An 8,466-nucleotide genomic window follows, 5' to 3' on the forward strand; every position below is an offset into this window, starting at 1 on the left:
GCTGTAAGCTGGAGGGGCTTAAACAAATGGCCACTTTTCCCTAAAGAACTATTGAATGAACTCTTGATGTGACTACATTCTATCAATATAACAAACACGTGGAATTCTTAGTTGGACCAAAACTCAAGACTTCCAAATTACTAACTAGACTCGTAGTAACTATACTGGCTGCAAAATGACCTCAGGAACCATGATTTTGAAAATGTCTGGTACCTGGCTCAAGTCATATATCTATATCTACTGGCCATCATACTGTTGCACTTTTTTGGCCCCTCCAGCTGCCTCATGATCACCTCATCCCAGACAAGCCTGATTGTCATCAGTGAAAAACATACCAAAAATGAACATGATTACATAATTAGTTATAAGGATTGAAACTGAATATATCTTAAACAGTTTAATTCACATTTAGTTTCACAAAACAGCTGAAAGTAAAATGAATTTATGTTTTAATAATATTTCAAGAGTGGCTCATCACATTCATGGCCTACATGTCATCTTGAGTACACCAGTAATTTTCATTAGACAGGGGTGTGCTGGAGCCACAGGTCCATGACATCCAAATACCTGCATCTTTCCTCAACCAGGCCTTCAGTCACCTCACTTTGGTAGCTTGAAGTGGACCCTGGTGGGAATTTTATACCACAGAAATTGGCAAATGGGATGTCTTGGTCCCTTTGGGCTGTTACAGCAAAATAGCAGAGACTAGGTGGCTTATCAACAACAGAAATTTATTTCTTACAGTTCTGGAGGCTGGACATCTGAGATCAGGTGCCAGTATGGTCAGGTGCGGGCCCTCTTCCAGGTTGCAAACTTCTTGTATCCTCATGTGGTGGAAGGGGCTAAGGAGCCCTGTGGGACCTCTAATCCCATTCAAGAAAGTACAAACATCATGACCAAATTACCTCCCACAGGCCCCACCTTCTAACACCATCAGATTGAGCATTAGAATTCCAATAAGTTAACTTAGCAGGGGTGGGACACAAATATTCAGACCATAGCATTCTGCAAATCAGGGCTTTCTATTTTTATTTTGTAGAGAGCCAATGAGACAGTTAACCAGCAAACCACTGAGTTACATGCACATTTTAGAAGAGACCTAATATAAACACGTCTTTGTAATTAAGAATATTGCTTGCTGGGTAAATATTTAAAGACACTGCTTAAAAGAAATGGTATTTTGTTAGACTGTCAAGGCTCACATTGCTATTAGCCATCAATTAACCTTCTTGTGTCTTAGTGTTCCTACCCTTAAAATGAGAACATTATAATACCTACTTCATGGAATTGTTCTGCTGATTAAATGAGTTAATATATGTGATGCACTTTAGAAAGTGCCCAGCACAGAGAAGGTGCTCAATAAGTATTTTCTATTAGTATTAACAGGAGATGAAACTATATGTTTGTTTACAGTCCTCGCATAAAAGGCTGCCTAAATTGTGTTTTTTTCTTTGTTGAGCTTTTATATCTTTTAGAAGCCCATACCCACCTTCTAAATATTTCGTGAGGATCAGTTAAATGAAAGCACATCAAATCACTTTGAAATGCATAAAGCAATATGTAATGAAAGGTGGAATAATTATGTAAAAGGCATCATCTTGAATTTTGTTTATACTGCATCTTTGAAATGAGCATCAGATTTTTCTCTAGGTTGTTACTGCTCCTAGAGAAACAAACACAGATGGTGCCCAAACCTCCTACTGAATAGTTTTAGGCAATGGCATTTATCAAAATACCGCAGGTCACTAAATGTACAAAGACTCAAATCAAATCAAATCACATCTCAGTGTCAGGCCAGTATGGTAATTTAGGCAAATAAGCCTTTGTTTGGTAATTCAAGGATCTTCTGATTTGTAGACTGCACTAGCACAACAAACAGAAAATCTTACATGTAGGCTAAGTTTTGCAAAATAGGATATTAAAATGCAATTTCTTTTAGAGAAAAAATTAGTTTATCTTTTCTGATGATTGTTTCCAGGCAAATTAAAACCAATTTGGGGGTGTACATGCAGATGTTCCCATTTTATGTTGACCTTCTAGCCAAGCACTGCAGAAAAAGAGAGGAAACGTGTTTTAAATATACTTTCTTACACTCAAAACTTCTAAGAAACCCAGTCTGGAGTGCAGGCTTCCTTTCTTCAGCCACATAGTCCTGTGATCTCTCTTAATTGAGTCTTGGGTAGGTTTGCCAGGATCCCCTGGCTCAGTGATGGGGAGGGAGATCTGATCCCTGAGGCTTCCTCTCCCCCAAAGCTGGCTCTGCTGATGGGGGCTGGGGGTTGGGGCGATGGTGCAAGACTAAAGGTTGGGGGGGGGAAGCGGGGAGCCAGGCTGTTTCTCCCAACAGCCAGCTTGCCTCCTGCGCCTTCTCAGGCAGCAGCTATGTCTCTTCCATGCTCTACTTCCCACTGCTGGAGGGTGCCACGGTTGCCGCTCTCATCAGGTAACCCAAGGCTCCTGTTTTGCGGTAGCACCTCCTGGTCCTTTTGTCCCTCCAGCTTGGGGTTGGTTATGGCTTGCCCCTGTTGCTAATTTCTGAGTTGCCTCACTTTTCTCTGTTTGGCTTCATCTATCCCTTTCAGCACCTGTTTTGTGCTTTAATCAGTTCCCTGCATGAGAAGCCAACATTTAAGTATTCCAGGTGAATCCTGTTCACCTTGACTGGACCCTGATTGGCCCAAGATCTAACACAGGCCACCTGCTCAACTGAATTCTCAGGCATGTGACACTGTTGAAAGTGCAGTTCCTCTGTACCCATCACAAAGGTCTCAAAGGTCCTTCTGGAGCATGAACTCCTGCAGTCACTGTTCCCTTTGTAGCTCTTCCCCTTTAATTAAATGACTGTTCTACTTCAAGCCTGCTCTGGGCCAGATCTCTGAGATGGAGGCAGAGAAAAAGTAATTTTTGTTGTTTCTGCTAACATCAGTGTCACAAGACCCTCAGCCATTACACTTGTTAGCCTAGCCTGCCCCTTCTTCAGGCCACACCCCTCAAATTCTCTTATGAGTGGCAGTTCTCTCAGATATTAGTACCCTTCCTAGCAAGTCACAAATGATGACAGAGTCTCCAGATAGTTTCCATGTATGTGATGATAGGACTAGAATATGGATCTGTGAGTTGTTACCATTCTAAAATTATATCCCTTCTGCTTTCTTTTCAAGGAAGTAAATTTGGGTCACAAAACAATTTCATATCTTAAATTGGTCTTAGGGAGTTCAAATTAGCTCTATAAATATACTCTTAATCCAAAAGTATCAAGCTAGGGTTATATGCCCATGCGTTCGTTTAACTTATTTTGGACTCTGAAACATACATTAATGCTGAGTTTCTAAAAATAATATTTTATAAAGATTTTTCACATGTTTCCCTACACTCCATCTTAATGCATTGCCTGTGCTGCTCCCTCTTCCTGAAATGATCTTCTTTTTCCTTCTATTTTCTTTTGTTTTTCTATGAATTCTCAATCAAATAACCATCTTTCCAGGAGTGTTCTCTGAACTTTCCTACTCACTTAACCCCTGTTCATGCCCCAAAATGATTTGTGTGAAATATATTTATGTCTCTATCTCCATTTAGACTTTAAGCTCTATAATGAAAGGACTGTTTCATCTTTGTAGACCTAGTGCTCTGTAACTTCCTTGGTACTTAGGAATTATTCAAAACATATTTAACTGTTTCTGAACAATACCCTAAGGGTTCCAAGGCTTCTCATGCTGGACAAAAAATTAATATTTGGATCTTGGAATGGAAGGTTTGCTTTGATTTTTTTATACTAGGAATATTTTACTAACAACATGTAACAGCCAGGGGTTATTTCACAAAATGCCTAGTGTTTGTGCCCCACATATAGAAGTACTTACACTTTTGTTGAACAACTTTGATAACTAGGGAAATGATTTGAATTATCCAAGAAGAGAATGCTAAGAATATTATGGATATATATAAACTGGAAAAGGAGATTGAGGAATTGTCTAAAACTGAGACAAATCACCAAATGCAGTTACAGATGTATAAGAACACTTAATAAAGATGCAAGTTTGTAGGAGGTTGGTGCTGTTTCTTCCCATGAAGTCCAACATAGCACTTTAACAAGTTTAGAACAAAAATTCTCAAATCTTTCTCTTGTTTATGTTCTCCTTCACTAGAAGTTGCATCCTCTTTCTGTGTCTTCCTAAATTTAAGCCCTTATTTTCAGTGTCCATCTAAGTATATTCCCATTGCCTCCACTATCAGTTAAGTAAATACTGTGTCTCTAACTAATTTCCTTTGAAAAGGACCTCAACTGTGCTCTGTTTATTCAATTTATAGTGGTTCTCTTTGCACATTTTGTTCCATTGACTCTAGTGTCATTTCTCAGGCATCTGCTTATTCTACCCAATTAGACTCAGAGCTTGGCAGAGGGAGGTACTTTTTCTTTTCCATCTCCTCATAGCATGTTCACAATGTAGGATTGTGGACTAAATGTCTTCCTGATTTCATCAATATCTGTTCTAATATTTTTAGCTCCTCATTGAATGACAACCCTGGTGTGCTCACTGTGCGGCTGGACTCATGGGCATTTAGTCACCCGCATAGGACACAGCTCTGAATGGTTCCTTCATTCCATACCAGAATCTGTGGACTGGGCACACAAAGACTTCAAGATCCTTTGCCACTTTTCTTTAGACCAGGAACCAGGAATGTCCCTAAGCTACTTCTCCCACCATTCATAGTTTGTTCTCTGTCACTGAACCTGTTCATTTCCTTCATGGTACTTGTGATAATTAGTACAATAGGAAGTATGTGTAGAATAAGCACACGAGATAAATAAAGTTAAATTTATATAAATTTGTAAAATATATAGTAGATATAAAATATATGCTTATTATGTATAATTAATATATACAAAAACACCCATGTGTTTGTGTACATACGTGTGTGTTTTATGTTTTCATTTTTTCTTACCCCCACAGATTTTCTTCTAAATGACTTGTTTCACCGCTTAACACCCAAATGTAACACAAAGCCTGACATATCTCGTAGGTACTCATAAATATTTGTTGAATAAATAATGTGTGAATGTTCATTTCCAAATGAAAATATGAAAGCAAATATTTCCAATTTTAGTCACATCAGATCTTAAGTTTACTGACAACAAACTGAAAAGAGGAGAGAACTAAGTCAATATTCTTCTCTCTACTTCAAAATTTCATAGGTTTATAATGTCTTCTCTGAGAAAGAGGTTCTCAGACTTCTCAATTTGTTTTTATCTACAGAGGAAAAAAGAGAAAAGCAAGAAAATTTCTGCTGTCCATTGTTGATACTACTCACTAATAAAAACTACTGATATTTTAGCAAAAAGCTAATGATTTCCAAATAATGTAGCAATAAATGAATTGGATGCTTTACTATTTACTTTTATTTATTCTCTATGAGCACAAACATATTATCTTTAGAATACATTTATAGCATGTGCATGTCTTTCTCCTAAATAAAAATTCTGAGGTCTACAAAGAAACAGTGGGACGTAACTATAGAAGTAGCTGCAGAATGCAGGAATTGACAAGGACTGTGAGCCAGACTGCCTGGTTTCAAGCCCTGGGTCTACTGTTTTCTAGCACTTAGATCACAGGAGAGTTAGGTCATCTTGCTTTGTTACTATTTCTTCATTTGTAAAAAGGAGATGATAATAGTACTTAACTCATTGAACTTATTAGGATTAAATTAGTTAGAACATGTAAAGTCCTTAGCATAATGCTTCACAAGTAAAAAACACTCATAAATGTTAACTAATCATATTCTTATTCTTTGTATTATTATTTTTGCCACCATATCCAAATTAAGGCAGTTTTGCTTCTAATGTAGAATGGATAAATTCTCATTAAGACTGAGCAAGGGAAAAATAGAGAATGTACACATAAATAACATTAAGTATGAAAGGGGAATGCAGTCATAGGTGCATTAGAAAAAGCAAAAGGCATGGTAGAAAGTCAAGATTCTAGGATTTTGTTATGTCCTCTTAATAAAGTTTTTCTTTAATTCTTACCCTAATTGATGTTTCCTTCCTATACCTTTTAAATACCTAATGATGAAGATCATGCTTATTCCATCTTCTTTGCTCTAAAAGAGCCTTAAAGACACCAAGACACTGCTGCCCTCTGAGCTCTGACTGAGAGAGACTGCCTACAGTGCTGTTGGGTGACACCACCCACACACGGAAGCACCTCTCCAGCACTCTGTCTCCTGGGATTTCCCTTGACTCCATTTCCTCTGAGTAGCAGCCCTGAGCCTTCTTCTCTGGACAGACTGCTGCTGTGAAGGACTTTCTCACCTGTGAACCTGTCAGAGCAGCTCCCAGTAAAGTCTGTGTGCTACTGCCACCTTGTCCTATCTCTCTTGTCATATCTATCTCCTTGCAAAATCACCTGCAACCCCCTAGAGATGCTTAAAGGGAAGATCTGCCTTCAGAAGTCTACCTGGAAATAATTAGCATAGACATGGCATTAAGGTGATGAGAATCAATGTTACTATTACAAGAGGAGTATATAGAAATAAAGCAGGAGGGCCCAGAACTAAATCTGAAATTACAAAATATGAGATCTGGTAAACGGGAGGAAACATACAAATGTAACCACTTGGTCAATTCCTTCTTGTATTCTATCACTCAGGCTGTAGCAGAAACTAGTTGAGACACCGCCATTATGTTAGCTCTTATTCAGCCCTTATTCTTTCCACCCATTCAACTGGTCTCCTACAGATGTTTTCTCCCCCTTTCTTTCTTGCTTGATTGCACTCTGAAAATGATTGCCCTCTAGCTAACTAAGCACACTCCTTAACACTCTTGTCCTTTGTGAGCATTCTTCATTCCAGAAATAAGGTCTTGGAACAATAACCTCAGGGACCACCAGAACCTGTTCTGGAACCACCTGACGCCAGCCCTGGCAATCTCAATGTCTCCAGGAGGAAAGAAGAGTGCAAGACCAAAACAACCATGATCCTTATCTACAGCCCTATTTTCCACCCTGAAACTACAAGACCCCTCCCTATTTCCCAGGAAGGGGGGCACAGTCTTGAGGGTGTGAGCCTGTCATGGCCCCATTTGCCTGGCAAAGCAATAAAGCTACTCTTTTCTACTCCTCCAAAGCCCTGTCTCTGCATTTCTATTGGGCAGTGGTGAACAGAGGCTGGGCTTTCAGCAACAAGGCCAGACACTTGTTCCTATAGGACAAAATCCCGCCTCCTCCCCTGCTAAGCCATGCTGTGCTAGAATGACTGACTTCTTTATGCTCCTGTGGTTTTCCTATATTATTGCTATACCACACGTTATTGAATGTATCTGGTTATTATTCATCTGTCTCCACAGGGGGCTGTCCTTGAAGGCAGAACATGTGTTCATCTCTAAATTCCATGGATCTTCCACAGCACCTGACACAGAACAATAAATATGTTCTAAATAATGACTGAACAAATGAACAAATCACATAATCTGTATTAGAGTGCAAAGGATGACTCTCATGTGGTGGTCACAGAGGACTTCCCGTGCCTGGCGTCTTTCATTTCATGATGATTGTACTGCTGTCTGTTCCTCTTTCTCCATCTGAAGTTAATTGAACTCTTACCCTAAGTAAAGACATAAGGCTCATATGTATTGTATCATAGGACCCATATGTAGACATAAAGGAGTAATGTGAAAATATTTCAAGTAATTAGAAATGCAGCTAGTTCCATTAAAAACTCAAGATGACACAATATTTTAGGCCAGTTTAAAGTACATCCTATAATACTATTATATTAATTTGGTTTTACTTCTTTAGAAGAAAAAAAGAAAAAATGGCATTTTAGGTCACGTTGTATAAGATCTGAATCTGAGTCACTTTTGAGACAGTTTTCCATTCTCATTAAATTCTCTTTTTGTGACTTCAGTGTTTTTGCTTTTCACTTTCATTTAAGGGCACAAAGCTGGTTCAAGAATGTATGGAGTTGTTAGATCATTGCTTCCATATATTTTTTTACTAAGATACATATTCATCATTCACAATTTGGCCTTTGGAAAAAAAAGACTAACTAGTATTAGAAATGTCTGTGACCTCTAAATGTCTGTGACCTCACAGAACTTAATGACCAAGGTAGAATAAGCATTCATAAATACATCATAGAAAAAATAGACTGTATAAAAGATCATAGAGGGCTTCCCTGGTGGCACAGTGGTTGAGAGTCTGCCTGCCAATGCAGGGACACGGGTTGTGCCCCAGTCTGGGAAGATCCCACATGCCGTGGAGTGGCTGGGCCCATGAGCCATGGCCACTGAGCCTGCGCATCTGGAGCCTGTGCTCCACAACAGGAGAGGCCACAAAAGTGAGAGGCCCTCATACCACCAAAAAAAAAAATAAAAAAGATCATAGAGGCCAATCAAGTAATATAAAATTACATCCACAAATTTCTCTAGATGTGGTGGTACAACATCCTCTACTTCTTTAACTATGAAAC

The sequence above is a fragment of the Monodon monoceros genome, unplaced genomic scaffold (genome assembly GCF_005190385.1).
Source record: "Monodon monoceros isolate NGI ecotype Baffin Bay Population unplaced genomic scaffold, NGI_Narwhal_1 Super_Scaffold_3, whole genome shotgun sequence".
Classification (NCBI taxonomy): Eukaryota; Metazoa; Chordata; class Mammalia; order Artiodactyla; family Monodontidae; genus Monodon; species Monodon monoceros.